This window comes from Aotus nancymaae, unplaced genomic scaffold (genome assembly GCF_030222135.1).
Source record: "Aotus nancymaae isolate 86718 unplaced genomic scaffold, 86718_ANA_hifiasm-v0.15.2.pri h1tg000079l, whole genome shotgun sequence".
Classification (NCBI taxonomy): Eukaryota; Metazoa; Chordata; class Mammalia; order Primates; family Aotidae; genus Aotus; species Aotus nancymaae.
The window spans coordinates 25868984-25890939 of record NW_026988494.1 but is presented as its reverse complement, the minus strand read 5'-3'; positions in this window follow the sequence as shown (position 1 = coordinate 25890939).

Below are 21956 nucleotides of genomic sequence, written 5' to 3'. Positions count from 1 at the left end.
GCATTGGGAGTTTACAACTTGACCCTCTGCTCTCCCAGAATTCCTGGGAGTCTGTCTGAAATTTTGGCCAAGGCGAGCCTGCAAATGTGAAGACTTCCTGATGGTTTCAGGGATGAACGTACAGCTGTGGATTGTGTTGTGTTTTGATAGATTTTCATCTTTTTTAGGATAGAACTTCCACTAATGTGAGAATGCTGGCAGGGAGGTCTTAGGGTCAAGGGAGCCACACAAATATGTAAGTTTTTCTCCCAGCTATAAAAGCATATTTGAATTCTTAAATGTTTATTAGAGCACAACTGGGTTACATTTTTAGTCAGGGCAATACCTGCATCCTTTGATTTTAACTCCTTTAGCTACTAGAGTCCTGGGGTTTAAATATTTAAGTAAATTAGTCTATATGGGGAATGTAGTTTGAAACCAGAATTTTTATACAGAAAATTTTAGAGATGTGTGTATATACTAGATGGCTTAGCAGTGCAATGAAGATACAAATACCTCCCTAATGCTGTCTTTTAACCTGGGTTTATCATTAGATTACACATACCTCTTTTTCTGTCTTACACTGATTGCTTAGTTTTGTCTGATTTCATTATTGTGTCAATTACTGGAGAGACTGTGACCTTTCTACCTTGGTGGTGTGACTATAGGTCTACTCTGTAGTCAGACGAAAAAAGAAACGGGTCTCTGCACTTGGCATGTGCTATGTGGCACCAACCTGGCATTTTCTGCATTTCTTAATAGCCAAGGAATGGTGGCCAGAGGAAATGATTCGTCACTCTAGAAATCCATGCAGCTTCTCTAGTTCTCAAGCCTGGTGAGTGGGTGTCAATATTTAAAGCTGAGGGAAAGAATTCTCCAAAGTCAATGTTGTGTTTTGTTCCATCAATCCCATCTTGTAACCACTGCAGTGAAAATATAAGACTAACAGCCTGACATTTCACATCCTGCCTGGATGAGGCCTTAGCTGCTTGGGCTCCTGTTGGTGTTTTGGCTTCTGCATTAGCAGTTTCCTTTCCATAGAGAAGGCTAATATTTGCTTATGATTTCAGAAGGGAACTTGGATCTTTCAGGTGGTAAAGGCTGATCTGTCAGACTTGAAGCGTTTTGACCCTTGATGAAGACACAGTGCAGGGTCAACAGATGAAAACCACAGTCTGAAAAAGAGAAAATATTCGGGGCATCGTGCAGTGCCCGGGAACCAGCCCAGCCTTGCCAGAATCGCCTTCCACTGTGACGCCCTGATCTTAATGTAACATCCCTTCAAACTCTGAAGTTTGTATTTTATTTTATGTACTCTGCATCAGTGAGGCTTACATAACATTTCAAAACTAGAATTGCTTTTAGAAGAGTCTTTGGAAATGGTTGAAAGGTATGAAATAGACAAAGCTTACCAGAAAACCTTATTTTTTTTTTTTTGAGACAGAGTCTCTCTGTGTCGCCCAGGCTGGAATGCAATGGTGAGATCTTGGCTCACTGCAACCTCTGCCTTCCAGGCTATTCTCCTGCCTCAGCCTCCCAAGTAGCTGGGACTAAGGCCCGTGCCAACATGCCTGGCTAATTTTTGTGTTTTTAGTAGAGACAGGGTTTTACCATGTTGGCCAGGCTAGTCTCGAACCCATGACCTCAGGTGATCCACCTACCTGCCTCAGCCTCCTAAAGTGCTGGGATTGCAGGTGTGAGCAACCACACCCAGCCCCAAAAAAACCTTTACTGGTGCCTATGATTAGAAAATGTTTTGTGTTTTCAAAAAGAAGGGGGCAGGGGGCTCAGGGCCCTTTTCTGCCAAGGTAGAGAGTTACCTGCCATGTTTAAAACCAGCCATTGGACTGAAGCTCTGACTCTAGTGGGTTGCACAGCCAGTGCCACAGTCTGAGATGAACCCTGAATGATCCAGCCCAGTGGAGGAAGGGCACAACCCACCACTAGAGTTACCTCTAGAGTTACATGGGCTACATGTTTTAACAAAACATGTTACATGGGTTACATGTAACTAGAGTTACATGGGCTACATGTTTAAACAAAAAACACATGAAGCCTACATAGCAACGGGACAGCATTCTTGATAACCCAGCAGCGCCTACAGATCAACGGAAGAGGAGGGCCTAATCTCCCAGTATAAACAAAAATAACACAGGAAGCTTCCCTAGTAACCTGAAGGAGTCCCTAGAAACCAAGTAGCACCTCCATAGGCAGACAAACGACCTCATCAAGCAGGTCCCTGACACCACAGCCAAGTAAATCCACAAAGATGGGAAAAAACCAGTGCAAAAAAGATGAAACCATCAAAGACCAGAACACCTCTTCTCCTTCAAGGGATCACAACTCCTCAACAACATAGGATCACAACTTGACCAAGGTGTGTGACGAACTGACAGAAACAGACTTCAGAAGGTGGATAATAACAAACTTTCAGAGCTAAAGGAACACGTTGTAACTCAATGCAAAGAAACCAAAAACCTTGAAAAAAGGTTAGACAAAATGCTAACTAGAATAGGAAGCTTAGAGAAGAACATAAACCACTTCATGAAGTTGAAAAACACAGCACAAGAACTTCATGAAGCAAACACAAGTTTTAATAGCCGAATCGATCAAGCAGAAGAAAGGATATCGGAGATTGAAGACCAACTTAATGAAATAAAAAAAGAAGGCAAGACAAGTGAAAAAGGAGTGAAAAGAAATGAACAAAGCCTCCAAGAAACATGGGATTATGTGAAAAGACCTAATCTACGCTTGATCGGTGTACCTGAATATGATGGGGAGAATGAATCCAAGCTGGAAAACACACTCCAGGATATTATCCAGGAGATCTTCCCAAGCCTAGCAAGGCAGTCCAAATTTCAAATTCAAGAAATACAGAGAACTCCACAAAGATATTCCTCAAGAAGAGCAACCCCAAGGCACATAATCGTCAGATTCACCAGGGTTGAAATGAAGGAAAAAATGCTAAGGGCAGCCAGAGAGAAAGGTCAGGTTTCCCTCTTTTACCCACAGAGGGAAGCCAATCAGACTCACAGCAGATCTCTCAGCAGAGACCCTACAAGCCAGAAGAGAGTGGGGTCCAATATTTGACATCCTTAAAGAAAAGACCTTTCAACCCAGAATCTCATATCCAGCCAAACTAAGCTTTGTAAGTGAAGGAGAAATGAAATCCTTTACAGACAAGCAATTATTGAGAGCTTTTGTCTCCACCAGACCAGCCTTACAAGAGCTCCTGAAAGAAACACTAGGCACAGAAAGCAAACCAGTTGGCAAAGACCAAAAATGCACTGAAGAAAATGAGTCAACTAATGGGAAAGAAAACAAGCCAGTAACAAAATGGCAGGATCAATTTCACACATAACAATATTAACATTGAATGTAAATGGCCTAAACACCCCAATGAAAAGACACAGACTGGCAAACTGGATAAAAAGTCAGAACCCATCAGTGTGCCGAATTCAGGAAACCCATCTCACATACAAAGACACACATAGACTCAAAATAAAGGGATGAAGGAAGATTTACCAAGCAAATGGAGAACAAAAAAAGAGCAGGTGTTGCAATCCTAGTCTCTGACAAAATGGACTTCAAACCAACAAAAATCAAAAGAGACAAAGAAGGATGCTACATAATGGTAAAGGGATCAATCCAACAGGAAGAGCTAACTATCCTAAATATATACGCCCCCAACATAGGAGCACCCAGATACACAAAGCAAGTTCTTAACGACCTAAAACAATATTTAGACTCCCACACAATAATAGTGGGAGACTTCAACACTCCACTGTCAATATTAGATCAATGAGACAGAAAATTAACAAGAATATCCAGGAATTGAACTCAGACCTGGACCAAGCAAACCTAATAGACATTTACAGAACTCTCCACCCCAAATCCACAGAATATACATTCTTCTCAGCACCACATCACACCTACTCTAAAACTGACCACATAATTGGAAGTAAATCACTCCTCAGCAAATGCAAAAGAACGGAAATCATAACAAACAGTCTCTCAGACCACAGTGCAATCAAGTTAGAACTCAGAATTCAGAAACCAACCCAGAACCGCACAGCTTCACGGAAACTGAACAACTGGCTCTTGAATGTTGACTGGATAAACAATGAAATGAAGGCAGAAATAAAGATGTTCTTCAAAACCAATGAGAACGAAGACACAACATACCAGAATCTCTGGGACACATTTAAAGCAATGTCTAGAGGAAAATTTATAGCAATAAATGCCCACATGAGAAGCAAGGAAAGATTCAAAATTGACACCCTATTGTCAAAATTGAAAGAGCTAGAGGAGCAAAATCAAAAAAACTCAAAACCTATGGGAGACAAGAAATAACTAAGATTAGAGCAGAACTGAAGGAGATAGAGACACAAAAAACCCTTCAAAAAATCAATAAATCCAGGATCTGGTTTTTCGAAAAGATCAACAAAATAGGCAGACCACTAGCCAGATTAATAAAAAAGAAAAGAGAGAAGAATCAAATAGATGCAATAAAAAACGATAAAGGGGATATCATCACAGATTCCACAGAAATACAAACCATCATCAGAGATTATTGCAAACAATTCTATGCACATAACTTAGTAAACCTGGAAGAAATGGATAAATTCCTGGACACTTGCATCCTCCCAAGCCTAAACCAGGAAGAAGTTGAAACCCTGAATAGACCAATAACAAGGGCTGAAGTTGAGGCAGCAATCAACAGCCTACCAACCAAAAAAAGCCCAGGTCCAGATGGGTTCACAACCAAATTCTCCCAGACATACAAAGAGGAGCTGGTACCATTCCTTCTGAAATGATTCCAAACAATCCAAAAAGAGAGATTCCTTCCCAAATCATTTTATGAGACCAACATCATCCTGATACCAAAACCTGGCAGACTCAACAATAAAAGAAAACTTCAAGCCAATATCCATGATGAACACAGACGCAAAAATCTTCAATAAAATTCTGGCAAGCCGATTGCAACAGCACATCAAAAAGCTTACCCACCATGATGAAGTAGGTTTCATCCCGGGGATGCAAGGCTGGTTCAACATATGCATGTCTGTAAATGTAATCCACCACATAAACAGAACCAAAGACAAAAACCACATGATTATCTCAATAGATGCAGAGAAGGCCTTTGACGAAATTCAACAGCCCTTTATGCTAAAAACCATCAATAAACTAGGTATCGATGGAACGTATCTCAAAATAGTAAAAGCTATTTATGACAAACCCACAGCCAATATCATACTGAATGGGCAAAAACTGGAAGCATTCCCTTTGAAATCTGGCACTAGACAAGGATGCCCTCTCTCACCACTCCTATTCAATATAGTATTGGAAGTTCTAGCCACAGCAATCAGGCAAGAAAAAGAAATGAAGGGTATTCAATTAGGAAAGGAAGAAGTCAATTGTCTCTATATGCAGATGACATGATTGTAAATTTAGAAGACCCCATGTCTCAACCCAAAATCTCCTGAAACTGATAAGCAACTTCAGCAAAGTCTCAGGATACAAAATCAATGTGCAAAAATCACAAGCATTTCTATACACCAATAACAGACTTAAAGAGAGCCAAATCAAGAATGAACTGCCATTCACAATTGCTACAAAGAGAATAAAATACCTAGGAATACAACTAACAAAGAATGTAAACAACCTCTTCAAGGAGAACTACAAACCACTGCTCAATGAAGTAAGAGAGGACACAAACAGATGGAGAAACATTCCATGCTCATGGTTAGGAAGAATCAATATCGTGAAAATGGCCATACTGCCCAAAGTAATTTACAGATTCAATGCTATCCCCATCAAGCTACCAATGACCTTCTTCACAGAACTGGAAAAAAACCACCTTAAACTTCATATGGAACCAAAAGAGCCCACATAGCAAAGTCAATTCTAAGCAAAAAGAACAAAGCTGGAGGCATCACACTACCTGACTTCAAACTATTCTATCATGCTACAGTAATCAAAACAGCATGGTACTGGTACCAAAACAGAGATATAAACCAATGGAACAGAACAGAGGCCTTGGAGGCAACACAACATATCTACAACCATCTGATCTTTGACAAACCTGACAAGAACAAGCAATGGGGAAAGGATTCCCTATGTAATAAATGGTGTTGGGAAACTGGCTAGCCATGTGCAGAAAGCAGAAACTGGACCCCTTCCTGACACCTTACACTAAAATTAACTCCAGATGGATTAAAGACTTAAACATAAGACCTAACACCATAAAAACCCTAGAAGAATATCTAGGCAAAACCATTCAGGACTTTGGCATAGGCAAGGACTTCATGACCAAAACACCAAAAGCATTGGTGACAAAAGCCAAAATAGACAAATGGGACCTAATCAAACTCCACAGCTTCTGCACAGCAAAAGAAACAGTCATTAGAGTGAGTCAACAACCAATACAATGGGAAAAAATTTTTGCGATCTACCCATCTGACAAAGGGCTGATATCCAGAATCTACCAAGAACTAAAACAGATTTACAAGGAAAAAACAAGCCCATTCAAAAGTGGGCAAAGAATATGAACAGACACTTTACATAAGAAGACATATATGAGGCCAACAAACATATGAAAAAATGCTCATCATCACTGGTCATTAGAGAAATGCAAATCAAAACTACATTGAGATACCATCTCATGCTAGTTAGAATGGTGATCATTAAAAAATCTGGAGACAACAGATGCTGGAGAGGATGTGGAGAAATAGGAACACTTTTACACTGTTGGTGGGAGTGTAAGGTTCAACCATTGTGGAAGACAGTGTGGCGACTCCTCAAGGACCTAGAAATAGAAATTCCATTTGACCCAGCAATCCCATTACTGGATATATATCCAAAGGATTATAAATCGTTCTACTATAAGGACACATGCACACAAATGTTCATTGCAGCACTGTTTACAATAGCAAAGACTTGGAACCAACCCAAATGCCCATCGATGATAGACTGGACAGGGAAAATGTGGTACATATACACCATGGAATACTATGCAGCCATAAAAAAACGATGAGTTCGTGTCCTTTGTAGGGACATGGATGAACCTGGAAACCATCATTCTCAGCAAACTGACACAAGAAGAGAAAATCAAACACCGCATGTTCTCACTCATAGGCGGGTGTTGAACAATGAGAACACATGGACATAGGGAGGGGAGCATCACACACTGGGGTCTGTTGGGGGAAATAGAGGAGGGATAGTAGGGGGTGGGGAGTTGGGGAGGGATAACATGGGGAGAAATGCCAGATATAGGTGATGGGGAGGAAGGTAGCAAACCACACTGCCACGTACGAACCTATGCAACAATCTTACATGTTCTTCACATGTACCCCCAAACCTAAGATGCAATTAAAAAAAAAACACACTGAGATATCATCTCACGCCAGTTAGAATGGCAATCATTAAAAAATCTGGAGACAACAGATGCTGGAGAGGATGTGGAGAAACAGGAACACTCTTACACAGTTGGTGGGAGTGTAAATTAGTTCAACCATTGTGGAAGACAGTGTGGCAATTTCTCAAGGATCTAGAAACAGAAATTCCATTTGACCCAGCAATCCCATTACTGGGTATATACCCAAAGAACTATAAATCATTCTACCATAAAGACACATGCACTTGTATGTTCACTGCAGCCCTGTGTACAATAGCAAAGACCTGGAGCCAACCCAAATGCCCATCAATGATAGACTGGACAAAACGTGGTACATATACACCGTGGAATACTACGCAGGCATAAAAAACAGTGAGTTCGTGTCCTTTGTAGGGACTTGGATGAATCTGAAAACTATCATTCTCAGCAAACTGTTACAAGAACAGAAAGCCAAACACCATATGTTCTCACTCATAGGTGGGTGTTGAACAATGAGAACACGTGGACTCAGGGAGAGGAGCATCACACACTGGGGGCTGTCGGAGGGGGTAGGGGAGAGACAGCAAGGGGTGGGGAGGGAGGGGAGGGTGGAGAGGGATAACAGGGGAGAAATGCCAGATACAGTATGCACCTAAAGTAAAATAAATGAATTCAAAAAAAAACCCCAGCCACTGGGGCTTTACAACACAGTAAAACCTCAGTTAATAAAACAATTACTGCTGAAATGGGGTGTAGTTTAAAAAAAAAACCAGAATAATAACATCAATTACCTGGACTTTTTGTCTCCCTTACTTCTATAGAAATGATACTCACTGCTGTAATCCCAACACTGTGAGGCCAAGGCAGGAGAATTACTTGAACGCAGGAGTTCAAGACCAGCTTAGGCAAGATATTGAGACCCTCTCTCTACAAAATAATTATAGTAATAATAATTTAAAAAGTAGCTAGGCAATCCTATAGTGCTAGCTACTCAGGAGGCAAAGGTGGGAGGATTGAGCCCAGGAGTTCGATTCTGCAGTGAGCTGTGATAGCATCACTGCAGCCTGGGCGACAGTGAGACCCTGTCTCTATTTAAAAATATATAAAAATAAAATTAAAAAGGTTAAACAAAACACACAAATCTCCCTTCATTTTAGTTGCTGCCTGCTCCCTGCAGGCCTCTGTTAACAGCCCCCAAAGCCCAGGTGGTCTTGGAGGAGTGACCCTCTAGGACCTCCTGTACTTTGGAGTCAGGAAGAATTTTTCTTTTCAGAAAAAGAATTAACTTTTTTAAATTTACGGGCATAGGTACTCATGGTGCAGAATCAAAAGGTACAAAGGGTATAGAGTGAAAGTGTTTTCAGTTGCCCTGCTTAGAGCCAATCAGTGTTATCTTCTTCAAAATTAAAGGCAGCTGGGTGCAGTGGCTCACACCTGTCATCCCAGAACTTTGGGAGGCCAAGAGGGGTGGATCACTTGAGTCCAAGAATTCAAGACCAGCCTGGGCAACAAGGCAAAACCCCACCTCTACAAAAAAATACGACAATGAAAAAAGCCCAGCATGTTGGACTTTTTTGAACTTAGAGGCATAGGTACTCACGGTGCAGAATCAAAAGTCCCACCTACTCGGGAGGCTGAGGTGGGAGGACTGCTTGAGCCAGGGAGATCAAGGCTGCAGTGAGCCGTGATCTCACCACTGCACTTCAGCCTGAGCGACAGAGTGAGACGTGGTTTCCAAAAACAAAAAATAAAAGAAACCAAAGGCAGAAGCTCTTGTTCTGGACTCAGCTGCGCTTGGGGATTCTGGCCGCTTTCAGGCCTGGAGGAAGCAGTGGCTCAGCTGGAGAGAAGGGGAGGGGCTTCTCTCTGCCTTCCCATCCTGGGGTTTGTAATCCAAGAGAGTATCGCGTTCCCAGCACCATGGGGCTGAGGGGAAGATATGAGTTCAGAAATGGAGAGGAACAAGAGGATTAGGAGCCCCTTGGTGTCCCTACCGTTGAGCAGGCCTCTGCGTGGACACAGGGTTACAGGATGAATCGTCTCTTGACAAGCTCCTCTATTCCAATTAAAGCTGAGCTCTGTGTAGAATGAACCAAAGAAGAAAGCCGTTTGCTTTCATCCCGTGCTTGAGGGTGGGGCAGAAGTGGGAGGGTCTGCAGGTGTGAGGGGGTGGGCCTTTGAGCCTCTCCCCACGCCCACCCTGCTGCCACAGCTTCCCAGGGCCCTAGTGCCTCTTCTTACGCCATCAGAAAGGATGGGGGAAGTGCTCTTGTGTGGGTGAGGATATGTAACGAACTGTCTACTGAAGGAAAGGGGGCACACACAATTTCCATTCCTAGACTTTACCTTCTGAGGTGTGGATTTAGGATATAGCTCTGCTCCTTTAATTTATTTATATTTATAATTTTTTAATTTTTTTTTTTTTGAGATGGAGTCTCGCTCTGTTGCCCAGGCTGGAGAGCAGTGTCATGATCTCAGCTCACTGCAACCTCCACCTCCTGAGTTCAAGCCATCCTCCTGCCTCAGGCTCCTTAGTAGCTGGGACTACAGGCGCCTGCCACCACGCCCGGCTAATTTTTGTATTTTTAGTACAGACAGGGTTTCACCATGTTGGCCAGGCTGGTCTCGAACTCCTGAGCTCAGGCGATCTGCCCACCTCGGCCTCCCAAAGTGCTGGGATTACAGGCGTGTCACCATGCCCAGCCTCTGCTCCTTTTCTGTGTGACTTTAGATGTATGACTTGTCCTCCCTGGGCCTCCATTTGCCCACTGGAAGATGAGGAATAGAGCTAGAGCAGGGACTGTACATTTCAGTGCTGCAGGGGCAGGTAACACCTGTGGGAAGGCGAGGCAAGTGGCTCACATCCTGTGAGCTGTGGGGGCTGCGATGAGCCACAGGACACCTTCCTTTAGGGCAGCTGCTTCAGTTGTGGGGAAATGGGGTTTTATAAGGGAAGTCAATGAGTAAAGTGCACTGGAAGAGCTGAACTTGGCAGGACTGATAAAAGGAAGTCACTTGTGTCTCCCACTTTCTTCAACAATGCTCTGAATTCTCTTCTCTGCCCTTAGATGCCATCTTGGAGGAACAGATCAGATTCCATGATTTCCTGATCACTTTCAATACAGGAATTATTATATATATCTTTGAGGCAGGGTCTTGCTCGGTTGCCTTGGCTGGAGTGCAATGGTGCAATCACAGCTCACTGTAACCTCAACCTTCTAGACTCAAAATCCTCATGCTTCAAGCTCTCACATACCAGGAACTAAAGGTGTGTGCTACCACACCCAGCGGTAGCTCACAACTGTAATCCCAGAACTTTGGGAGGCCGAGGTGGGCGGATCATGAGGTTAGGAGATCAAAACCATCCTGGCTAACACGGTGAAAACCCATCTCTACTAAAAAAACACACACAAAAAATTAGCCAGGTAGCGTGGTGGCATGCACCTGTAGTCCCAGCCACTTGGGAGGCTGAGGTAGGAGAATCGCTTGAACCCAGGAGGTGGAGATTGCAGCGAGCCAAGATCGTGCCACTGCACTCCAGCCTGGGTGACAGTGCGAGACTCTGACTCAAAAAAAAAAAAAAAGAATTCTCCAGGTGAGAAGCAGGATCTGTCCACCCCCCTGCCCACCCTGCCCATCTACAAGTTCCAGAAGGTTCCTCATTGGGCTTGGGGTATTGGGGTAGTAGGATTGGAAGAGTCAGAGCTCTCCCTTCCTGGGTCCATGGATTCCCTTCGGTGCAGTCCTTTGAATTGTCTTTTCTTGTGGAGCTGTTGGGGTGATTGGTTTTGCCCTCCTTCCGTATATCATGCATTGTGTGTCTTGCAGCCGGAATCCCTTCTTCCTTTTTTTTTTTTTTTTGAGAGACATGGTCTCGCTATGTTGCCCAGGTGGAAGTGCAGTAGCTATTCACAGTGGCTATTCACAGGCGCGATCCCACTACTGATCAGCACGGGAGTTTTGACCTGCTCCATTTCTGACCTGGGCTGTTTCACCTCTCCTTAGGCAATCTGGTGGTCCCCCGCTCCCGGGGGGGGGGGGGGTCACCGTACTGATGCCGAATTTAGTGTGGACACCCGATCAGCATAGCGCACTACAACCCAGAACTCCTGGACTCAAGAGATCCTCCAGCCTCAGTCTCCCGAGTAGCTGGGACTACAGGCACGTGCCACCGCGCCCAGCCGGAATCCCTTCTTGTTCTCTGCTTTGAAACTTCATGAATACCCAGTAACATCACATTACAAATCTAGATTTTTTAGGTAACTTTCTAAATTTTTATATATTGGCTCAAAATTATTCAACATTGCATGAGCCAAACAAGGTTTGCCTGTGGGCTGTCCATTGCCCAGGAGCTATCAGTTTTTAAGGGTTCTGGAGAGCTCTGGCTCTGAGCCCAGTTTAGAAAGAGCCCTGTGTCTCCTCCAGTCCTCGTCATCTGTGAATTTCTGATTTTCCTGGATTTAGTATGAGCCACTGGAAGGAACTCTGGGTGACAGAATATTATCCTGTGTGGATACCGTCAGTGTCCTAGAGAAAGAAGAGAGGCAGCGAAGGACCAGCAGGTGGCAGGAGAGAGTAAACCCTGGCCTCAGCGCCATCCCGTGGAGGTTCAGCGGTCCTTGAGGAGGCTGGACACAGGATGTGCTGCACTTCACAAAAAGCTGTGCTTCCAGCTGGGTCTGAAAGCTGTTTGTCTTTGGAATCTTAGAAATGTGGGTGGAAGGTGCCTGAATCATCTAAACCAATAATATGTGTTGATCTAAGGCAAACTGAGCCAGGTGCCATGGCTCGCACCTGTAACCCCAGCTACTTGGGAGGATGAGGTAGGAGGATCATTTGAGCCCAGGAGTGTGAGACCAGCCTAGACAACACAGGGAGAGCCCATCTCATTTTAAAATAAATGCTGTCAGCTGGGTATGGTGGCTCAGGCCTGTAATCTCAGCACTTTGGGAGGCCAAGGGGGGCGGATCACTGGAGGTCAGGAGCTACCCCATCTCTACTAATAATACAAAAATTAGCCAGGTGTGGTGACACACACCCGTAATCCCACATACTCAGGAGGCTGAGGCAGGAGAATTGTTTGAATCTGGGAGGCAGAGGTTGAAGTGAGCTGAGATTGAGCCACTGCACTCCAGCCTGGGTGACAGAGCAAGACTGCGTCTCAAAAAATAAATAAATAAATGCTGTCAAAGTGTAATGCTTATATTTAAAATCAAATCTTTTTGGATTCAGAATATACTGTTTTCACTTTTTTGTTGTTGTTTTTAACAATGTCTTGCTCTGTTGCCCAGGCTGGAGTACAGTGGCCCAATCACAGCTCATTGCAGCCTTGAACTCCTAGGCTCAAACAATCCTCCCACCTCAGCCTCCTGAGTAGCTGGGACCGCAGATGCACACCCCCCCACCAGCTAATTAAACATTTTTTTTTATAGATGTAGGGTCTTGCTGTGTTACCCAAGCTGGTCTTGAACTCCTGGGTTTAAGTAATCCTCCTGCCATGGGCTCCCAAAGTGCTGGGATTACAGGCGTGAGCTACCATGCCTGGCCAGTAGTCAGCTTCTATCTTTCCTTCGTGCATATAATGCACAGTTTTCATAGAGTCATAGCCTGTGGAGGTTGGAAGGGACTTTCAGGGTCATCTTAGCTGACCTGACTCTTCTGTCATTTCTGCGACATCCCTAAACAGAAGACCCAAGCCTGGCCATGAATGCCTCCAGAGGTGGGAGCTCATGACTTACAGTGGCTTCTACCTGCTGTTCTGTTTTCTGCGAGTTGAATTCCTCTTTCATGTGACAGTTTAAAAGGTTTCAAGGCAGCTGTCAGCTGCCACCTGTGACTGCCCGTAAGCATCCCATTCTCTGTGATCCAACGAGACACAGCAGGAAAAGCAGGCATCTGCGGACAGAGGACAGCTTCTGACATCTCACGGGGCACAGTTGCGCAGTTCTTCCGTTTGACTCCCAGGGAGTCAGGCAAATGCTATATTTTTATAATTTTACCATAAGATTCAACAATCATGCTCCTTGGTATTTACTCAAAGGAGTTAAAAACTTACGTCTACATAGAAACCTATACATGGATGTTTATAGCAGCTTTAGTAATCATTACCAAAACTTGGAAGCCACCAAGATGTTCTTCAGAGGTGAATGGATAAACAAACTGTGGTACATCCAGACAATGGAATACCATTCAGTGCTAAAAAGAAAGACCTGTCAAGCCATGAAAAGACATGGAAGAATCTTAAACGCATATTACTAACAGAAGCCAGTCTGAAAAGCATACATACTGTATGATTCCAGCTACGTGACATTCTGAAAAATGCAAAACTATGAAGATCACTGGCGGCCGGGCGTGGTGGCTCAAGCCTGTAATCTCAGCACTTTGGGAGGCCATGGCGGGTGGATCACGAGGTCAAGAGATCGAGACCAACCTGGTCAACATGGTGAAACCCCGTCTCTACTAAAAATACAAAAAATTAGCTGGGCATGGTGGCGCATGCCTGTAATCCCAGCTACACAGGAGGCTGAGGCAGGAGAATTGCCTGAACCCAGGAGGCGGAGGTTGCGGTGAGCCGAGATCACGCCATTGCACTCCAGCTTGGGTAACAAGAGCAAAACTCTGTCTAAAAAAAAAAAAAAAATCACGGGCTGGGCACAGTGGCTCATGCATTTAATCCTAGCACTTTGGGAGGCCAAGGCAGGAGGATAACCTGAGGTCAAGAGTTCGAAACCAGCCTGGCCAACATGGCAAAACCCCATCTCTACTAAATATACAAAAATTAGCTGGGCACAGTGGTGGGCACCTGTAATCCCAGCAACTCCAGAGGCTGAGGCAGGACAATTGCTTGAACCCAGGAGGCAGAGGTTACAGTGAGCTGAGATCGCGCCATTGCACTCCAGCCTAGGCGACAGAGCAAGACTCTATCTCAAAAAAAAAAAAAAAAAGTCACTGGTTGCCAGGGGTTAGGATGGAGGGAGGGCTGAAGAGGTGGAACACACAATTTTTAGGAAAGTGAAACTACTCTGTATAATACTATAATGGTGGATACCCGTCATTACACATTTGTGCAAACTCAGACTACGCAACACCAAGAGTGAACCCTAATGTGAACTACGGACTTTGGGTAATAATGATGTGTCAATATTGGCTTATCAATTATAGCAAACACACCACTGTGGTGGGGGAGGTTAATAATAGGGGAAGCGGTGCACAGGTGGGGGTAGGGAGTATATGACAGCTCTCTGTACGTTCCTCTACATTTTGCTTTGAATCTAAAACTGCTCTAAAAAAAAATTCTACTTTAAATATATATGACAATTTAAATTACGGTATGTTTTTATTGTTATTTTAAATAAATTAATAAACATAAAAATGTATATTTCCCAGCTCTGTCCATCAAAGAGGCTTAGAAACAACGATCAACAAGTAGCAGAGAGTACTTCCTATACCTAGATTGTAAATTCTAATACCATTCTCCACCAAAAGGAATTCTTTAAAGAATTTTGGATTCCAGATGTAAGACAGAAGATATACAAGATAAGCCAAGAAGATTGTATCATTCCTGAAAGCCAGGGAACTATGGAAGAATACTGAGGCTCATTCAGAGGAATTCAGGAACTAACTTGAGGAGGCCAAAGATGGGACTATTTGAGCACAACAAGAAAAATAAGTGCAATGGATTGAAATGCTTCTCCCTTAAAGAGTTCCAGCTAGAAAGTGAAGATGCAATACCAGAGTCACCATTTTGCAAACCCCTTACGAGCTAATGGATCGCTAGACAATGATCATCAATGTCTACTAACGTCATAAAAAGAGAGCCCAGTAGACAGTATGTTCCTCCTAATGGTACAATATCACCTATGAGGGATTCTTGCTCAAAATTATATCTCATATCTATAGATCTAACTCTCAGTTTACAGGAAAGATCTGGAACAGCAGAAGGTGTTTTAAACATACCATTCGCACAACCCGGAACGTGAGAAACTCTACAGGAAACAATGGTCTGGTTTCTTCAACAAATAATGTTTACAAGGAAAAAGAAAAAATGTAAAGAGACGTGGCAGACATCAAGTAAAGGTGATATGTAGATTTGGGAAATGTGAACACTCACTGCATATTTGATGAGGTTATGGATTTGCTTCAAAACAATCCATTTGTTTTAGAAAGTGGAGTGGACAGTGAGTTGAAAGAAGTGCGGCCATGCGTTCATGGTTTTCTTTTATCCAGGTACTTAATTGGTACTTAATGGTTCATTGATCTTTACTCTTGTTATGCTTTAAATTTTTTCAATAACAAACTTAAGGAGTGGTTGTGAGGGTCACGTATCTGAGGTAATGTATACAAAAGAGCCTGTATGTATAAAATAATATGAGAATGTAAGGCCATATTGTTTTATTTTCAATTCCTCCTCTGGAAGAGGATTTTTCTTTGCCCCAAGCTATAAAGATATTGGGAAAAGGAGCATGGGGGAATTATTCAAGCATAAGAGAAGTCTCTCTTTGATTTTCTGTAACCAAATACCACTGAATCTGCTGACCTCGGAATCCTGACACTTGAGTCCTGAGGCAGAACTGCCTAAGCCAGGCCTTCAACCACCTGCAGGGAGGGAAAGGAAGTGGGGATAGTGGGTGGCAGCTGGCCAAGTGATGAAGTAGGTGAATCACAGTTGGCTGGAACCAGGCATCAGCACTGGGTGGGGCCTGGCAAATGACACAGCTGGATTTCCTGGCTTCAGCCCCAACCAGCAGACCAGCATCCTATGTTTCTGGGTATCTTGGGAAGCCAGCAGCTGCCTGCAGGACAAAGGAACACCACTGCCCCTTCAGATTTAGGGGAATTTGAGGGTGGGCAGTTGAATCTGAGTTGGCTTTCTTTGGGACTTGTACACAGACAGCTCCCAAACCCTTCCTCCTGCCTCAGTGTTGAGTCTCAACACCACTATCCAAAGAGGTGCATGGTTGGAGCCTCCAGAACCCAGTGGTATCTGTTAAAGAGAAAACCAGGGTGGTATAGAAGCCCAGGTGAGTGTGTGGAGGCTTCAGTGCTGTGGGCAGGAGGCCAGGGCCTTTGTTCTGGTCCTGCCTCTTCCTGGTCTGGTCATGGACTCCTCCTCCCTGGGCCCAAGTTACCCCAGAACTTGGGTAAGGCCCTGAAATCTTTACTTATAAAAATCCCTGTGGTAATTCTGATGATCACACAGGTTAGAAACCTGCACCCAACCAGATGCTCACTAAATCTTCTTTAAACTTGGGCTTCCGGAGAATGTTCCTGCCTGATTCCTTGCCTTTCTCTGAAGACAGTGTTCATTTAATTAGACAAATAAATATGAGAAGTGCTCCTTCAAGTGGACAGAAAAAGAAAGTCAATATTTCTTGAGGACATATTCTGTGCTGGGTACTTTACCAACTTCGTCTCTGTGCTTCCTACCCAGCAGACAGTCACAGACTAGTCTGTAGATGTATTTCAGCAACTTCCCTTTCTCCCTTTTTCTGACTTTGAAACAAAAAAGCTACTCTGCTTGAGATTTCCACACACTCTAAGGGAGGGAAAGTGGGAATAGGAACCCACATTTCTTTTTTGCTATTTTATTTACATTTAATTTTTTTAACATAAAAGGTTCAACTATAATGAACAAATTACCCCCCCAAACCTCAGCATCACACAATATACCCATGTAACAAACCTCCATATATACCCCTGAATGTAAAATAAAAATTGAAATTATTTTTAAAGTTATTATCTGTCTTATATCTCTCCACATTCTAAAACTGTCCCCCAACCCACCATCAAGACAATTATTTTCACTTTCTTTTGGTAGTTATCTCTATGATATTAAAATATTATGGTTTGTGTATACCTATATAACAATCCTTCAAGAACTGCACATGTACCCCAGAACTTAAAGTATAATAAAAAATTATGCTTATCCTTTTTTTGATGTGTCATTTTAGACATTTATAGACATATTTAGACAAATTTCTTATTATGATTGAGTTATGAGATGGTGTAACTCTCATTATCTCCCCCACCCCATCCTCTCAATATAGTTGAATCACTTTTATTTTAACAATCAAGGTTTACATCATCAAGACTTTTAAAAAATTGTTTGTGGCAGTCAAGTCGTATGCTATGACTACATTCTCTTTCCTTTGTAGCTTTTTGTTTTTCCTTATTAATTGCCCATATTTTTACCTGCATAATGGTCTATACTTCTTTTCTTTTTTTTTTTTTTGAGACGGAGTTTCGCTCGTTACCCAGGCTGGAGTGCAATGGCGCGATCTCGGCTCACCACAACCTCCGCCTCCTGGGTTCAGGCAATTCTCCTGCCTCAGCCTCCTGAGTAGCTGGGATTACAGGCACGTGCCACCATGCCCAGCTAATTTTTTGTATTTTTAGTAGAGACGGCGTTTCACCATTTTGACCAGGATGGTCTCGATCTCTTGACCTCGTTATCCACCCGCCTCAGCCTCCCAAAGTGCTGGGATTACAGGCTTGAGCCACCGCGCCCAGCCAACAAAATCTCAACTATGATACACTATTTTTTTTTTTTTTTTTTTTTTAGTAGAGACAGGGTTTCACCATGTTGACCAGGATGGTCTCGATCTCTTGACCTCGTGATCCACCCGCCTCGGCCTCCCAAAGTGCTGGGATTACAGGCGTGAGCCACCGTGCCTTTTCAAAGGATCCATTGTATAATCAGTCATATCATTTGTGTTATCAACCTATGTTTTTCCTAAAGATCTCCCTTGGGTGGCAAAGCGAGACTCTGTCTCAAAAACAAAAACAAAAACAAACAAATAACTCAAGCCTGGCATACAAGGCCTCCACAGTCAGGCCTCCACTTCCTTCTTCAGCCTCACCCTCCGTGAGCTCCTTTTCACCAGACATGTTGCAGCTCCAGCTATGCTGAATGATTCCTGTTCTTCCATGAAGCCATGCTCTCTCTCACCATCAGCTCTGCGCACACATTGCTTTTTCTCTCTTTTCTCAAGAACTCTTACTTATCTTGCAAGTCTCAACTTAGATTTTCCTTCTTACGGAAAGATTTTCTTGATCCCAAGACTAGTTTATACTCCTATCCTGCTCAGTGTATATCACTAGGGTAGCAATTCTCATTCTGTTTTAGAATGACCTTTTCACTTGTTTTCACTAAGCTGTAACTTCCTTTCGAGCAGGGACAATAGGAACAATGGTTTGATTACTGTTATGTGCACAGTGGGTGACACAGGGTAGGCACGAAGTAAATACTTGTTGGACAAATTAATACATGAAGAAATGGCTGGAGCCCCATGCCAGGTGCAGAAGGTGAGGTTTGGAAGGGCCACGTAAATTAGTCAAGGTCACTCAGGCAGGATCTGAACCGAGGTCCCTCTGGCTTCACAGCCAAGGAGCCCTGTCGAGTGATGGGGCACCTTATCTTTGGAGCTGCATTTGCTTTGCTAGTCCCTGACCTCCGGCTCAGAGCTGTTGTTATTTGCTCCCCTGGCTCAGTGGGCATTAAATTCCTAGGGCCCTCAGAGGCAGGTTTTGCCTCCAGTTGACCTCATCTGGGTCTGCCAAGGCCCCACAGCTGGTTTCCATCAGCCCAGTGCCTGTCATAGAATACCCCAGCCCTGAAGGGAGTCAGGTGGGGTCAGCGCCTTTCTCCACCAGGCTCCTTTAACCTGCCCATTTTTCTCCTCTCCCTTTCTCAATATCCCACTGGAACATGCATTTTCTCTACCTCTGGCTCCTGGAGAGACACAGGCTGAGGGTTTTGATGGGGGATGCAGGGTGGAAAGTGTGAGGGAGGCAGCATTTTGGGGTGCTCACTGATCACTCCCTTAATGAGCTGGGGTGTGAGTTCCGTTTTGGCTAAATTCACAGGATGCTGCCCTCCTGGGAAGAAGTTGGGGCTGAAAGTTAAGATTATTTTTCAGCTTCTGAAGCAACATCCACTCAGAAAACATGATGTCACCAGGGATGGTTGGATTACCCCGCGGGGTGCTGGCAGCAAAGACTCCCTCCAGAGAGGGCATGTAGAACACTCATTTCCAAACAGCAGCCATGACACTTCTGAAACGAGGTGCCAGTGTCTTCTGGCTGTGTGTGTGTGATGGCATCCTAGAAACCAGTCATATGAAACAACCCCCATTGCAGACACTCTGTGAATGCTGTTAGTAAAAATCTGTCTTAGCCGGAACCACAGCTAGTTCAGGAGCCTTCTCTCTAATCCAGCCTGATCCAGGGTCTTCAAAGACTTGAAGGAAGGTGCGGGGAGTGCTAACTTGCTGACTGATACTTATTTTGTCTTTGTGAGGCAGCACTGAGACCCAGGAATCCATGAAAATATTCACTTCTTAAAAAAATTAAATTTATTCCTTAAAATTATTATTATACATTTTGAGGTGGGGTATTGCTCTGTCACCCAGGCTGGAGTGCAGTGGCATGATCATAGCTCATTGCAGCCTCAACCTCCTGGGCTCAAGCAATCCTTCCTCCTAAGCCTCCTGAGTAGCTGAGACTACAGATGCATGCCACTAAGCCTGGTTAATTTTTTCACTTTTTTGTAGAGACACAGTCTCGCTATGTTTCCCAAGCTGGTCTCAAACTCCTGGGCTCAAGTGATCCTCCTGCCTCTGCCTCCCAAAGCACTGGGATTACAGGCATAAGCTACTACTGCTCCTGGCCAAGAATACTCACTCTTCTTGTAGATATTCTTTCTCCTTTCCCTCGTTTCCTTTAGCTTTGACTTCTTCCTCACTTTGCATGTTCCTTTTCCCCTTTCTCCCTTCCTTCTGTTCCTCTTCCTTGCCCTCTCTCCCCTTAAGCTAATTGCTTTTAACCTGCATTTATCCATTATTAAATGCCAGCCCCTCATCCTGCTAAACACCTTTAGTGTATCATTTCATCGAAACTCTTATTTTCCTTTACATTATATCTTTTTCACAGGTATTTTTTTCTCACTGAAAAAAAAGTAGAAAGCACAGGTAAACACAGGTAAACACACATACACACACACACACGCGCGCACGCACACACACCATAAACTTTAAGTTACCTACGATCCCGTTGTTGCTATTTTGCTATAGGTTCTCCCTGATTTCTGTCCAAGAATGAACCCTTCAGAACCTACTAGAAGATTCTTTCCAGGTCACGAGTCCTGGGTTTGTAGTTAGTTCAAGCCCCGTCTTCAATGTGCTGTGCGACCCTGAACAGATGACCCCCAACCCTGGTCTCAGGGTTTCCCCAGGATGCGGGTGCTTCGGGAACAGACCTGGCTGTGCATTCCATAACTACACCCATCACAGGTTGGGAGACCAGGTTTTTCTCTCAAGGAAGCCCCACCCTGTTGCTTTTTGCCACCATTTGCAAATCAGACCTCGATTCTGGGCCCACCCAGTCACCCCCTCCCGTCCCCTCCGGCCTCACCCTGACTTCTCAGCTTTCACTTTTTCTGCTGATGGGTTAGAAATCGCTGCTCTCCTGTTTACTCTCCACCTGCACTAACAAACCCCAAGTGCTGCCCCCAGCACGATTCCCTGGTCCCCAGTCCTCTGCCAGGTGCAGGTGCTGTGGCATCACGTTTAAAGGATTCTGGGCATGGTGCTTTCCCTCTTGATGTGCCCAGCGAGGCTGCGGGGATGGGAGGCTCCTCTCCTGTGCGGCTCAGGCTCTTTTTTTCCCCAGAGCCTCGTGGCCAAGTTTCCGTGGCCCTGTGCTCTGGACCCTGGGCCAAGGCTGCGGTGTGGGCAGCCTTGAGGTTCTGGGTTCCACGCCGGTTCTCGACAGGAAGGCCTTTCATGTGGGTGCCAGCTGGCCTCTGGGCCCAGCTTCGGGCCTGGCAGGGCCTGAGGAGGGAGAGCTGTGAGTGTGAAAAACACTCTCTGTTTGGGAGCTGGTTGGTGGAAAGGAAAGACAAGAGGGAGGGGGACAGGCAGGTCAAAGCGCTTACCCAGGCTGAGAGGAGCGAGGCCACGGTGCCCCTGTAGAAATGAGGCGATTCGGCCTTTCCTACCCAAAAGGAGGTCTTGGCACAGACACAAGGAAGCAAAGTCTGTTGGGTGGGGATGGAAAGCACTTTCCCAAGCCTGCCTTCACTCCCTGCCTAATCAGGTCAAGCACGCAGCTCCCTGCCAGACACTGTGGCATTGTTTAAAGCCACTGCCTCCCCCGTAGCCTCTCCCCGCAAAACTGAGTTCTGACAAAGGAGGCCCTGAGGGACAGGCCTGAGAGGACAGAGACCCAAGGTCCAGGGAGGCAGGGTCACTCCCCTGTGGCTCACCCTCCTTCCCACTGGTTATTATTTTTCTACCCTGCACCCCAGGGAGAAAACGAGCCAGGCGCTGGCAAACCTGAAGGCTGGGTGTGTTGACATAAAGGCACTTTCTGAGCAAACAGCCCCTGAAAGGTCAACAGTAATCCCGGGCAGTGCCAGGACTGGGCAGCAGGTTTGGGAGGTGTGGAGAGAAAGGAAACTGTGGGCCACTTGGGGTCGAATGACTTCACCAGAAGAAGAGCGTGCCAGGCAGCGGGAGGGGGCTTTCCGGAGATGGAGCCCTGGAAGGCCTTGGCTACCCCATAAAACTTAAATAGGACTTGAAGTCAGCTGTTTATCTGCCTT